Source organism: Acyrthosiphon pisum, chromosome A2, assembly GCF_005508785.2.
Source record: "Acyrthosiphon pisum isolate AL4f chromosome A2, pea_aphid_22Mar2018_4r6ur, whole genome shotgun sequence".
In the NCBI taxonomy this organism is placed as follows: Eukaryota; Metazoa; Arthropoda; class Insecta; order Hemiptera; family Aphididae; genus Acyrthosiphon; species Acyrthosiphon pisum.
The window spans coordinates 114,544,174-114,545,580 of record NC_042495.1 but is presented as its reverse complement, the minus strand read 5'-3'; the positions used below and the strand labels follow the sequence as shown (position 1 = coordinate 114,545,580).

The window sequence follows — 1,407 nt, the reverse complement described above, 5'->3', positions numbered from 1 at the left end:
AGGGAAATATTTAAAGAGGCCCCCCAAATGAAAAAAATTTGGTCGCTTCGCTCGCATTAGATATTCAATCTAACATCTTTACCCATAAATAAAATGTTTAGTGCGAAAACGTATTTTTAGTTAAACAAAATTACAACTTTATTGGGAAAACGGCATATGAGGAAAATGCTTTTTTCGGTTGTAAGGGATTTTTGAAAAATTTCGCGTAAGGTCTTATAATTTCGTACAAATTCCGTACTAAATGTCGGCCAAAAAAAATTTACAAAAACACAATATTGGGAGGGGGGATTAGGGAAACATATGAGGATATTTCGATCTTCGATTAACGATAAAAATTTAAAATACTATGTTAAAGATCCGTAAGCCAATTCTTGACTTATCGTTTTATTATTATATTGTTAAAAATAACAGTAAGTAATAATAATTTATATAAAAAAAATGAATAGTTTTAAATTTAAACTATTCCTATTTGGTGAATATTTTATTTTGCAAAAAACCAATGTGTAGACCCGAGTGGGCCCCTCAACATAAACATAGACGGGGGCCCACAGGGAAAATCCCTTTTTCCCTATGGGCCTATCCACCCCTGCACCGAATATTAAATAGCGAATTGAACCAAGTTTGAGTCATATAGAGTCGGTATATTTAACGGGCAACGAAGTGCACGGGATCCACGCTATTTTTAATAAAAATATATTTACTATTAATACCGCTAGAAACATTTCAATACGTTTCCCTAAACCCTTTTAGATTCTGAGTGGAACGATGAATGTATTGATTTTACAATGATGTGTGTTTTTTTATTTTTTTTTTATTTTTTTATTTTTTTTTTTTATTTTTTTTGTGTCTGTGTACACGATAAGTAGTCGAAATAATGCTACGATTTTCAACTTCAGTATCTTGTTCGATCAGAAAGTGAATATTGTTGGTGCATTGGGGAGGTCAAAATTTAAATTTCCCAGTAGTTTTCAAAAGCGCCGGGAAAAACAAAAGAAAAATTAAGGAAAAACGGGAATTTTTACGCAAAATCTGTTTTCGAGAAAATCGATTTTGGTTTTTGGTGTAACTTTAAAAAAAATGACCGTGGATGCATGAAATTTTGACTGAATGTTTACATTTCCATTTTCTATACACGATAAAATTTTCAAAATATTTTGACTTATTTTGAGCTCTTTACGGACATTGTCAGTTTTCATTTTTTTTTTAGTTTTTTTTTCTAAAAATATCAATAAAATTTTATTTGTTGGATAAAAAAACTTGAAAATTTAATAGAACGCTCCTAGTATATTGTTTCAAAGGCAGATGAAAAATATTAAAAATCGTTAGTCACAGTTTTTTTTTATAAGCATTTAAAGTTCAAAAAATGACAAATATGGAAAAATCACGAAAATTTGCAAATTATTTCGA

At 29.5% G+C, this 1,407-nt stretch overlaps 1 protein-coding gene across 2 annotated transcripts in view; it reads left to right on the top strand.

Moving 5' to 3' along the window:
* The window catches only part of LOC100164524 (cytosolic 10-formyltetrahydrofolate dehydrogenase), a 14,542-nt gene that overhangs the window by 902 nt on the left and 12,233 nt on the right, over positions 1 to 1,407 (top strand). The window lies entirely within an intron of this gene.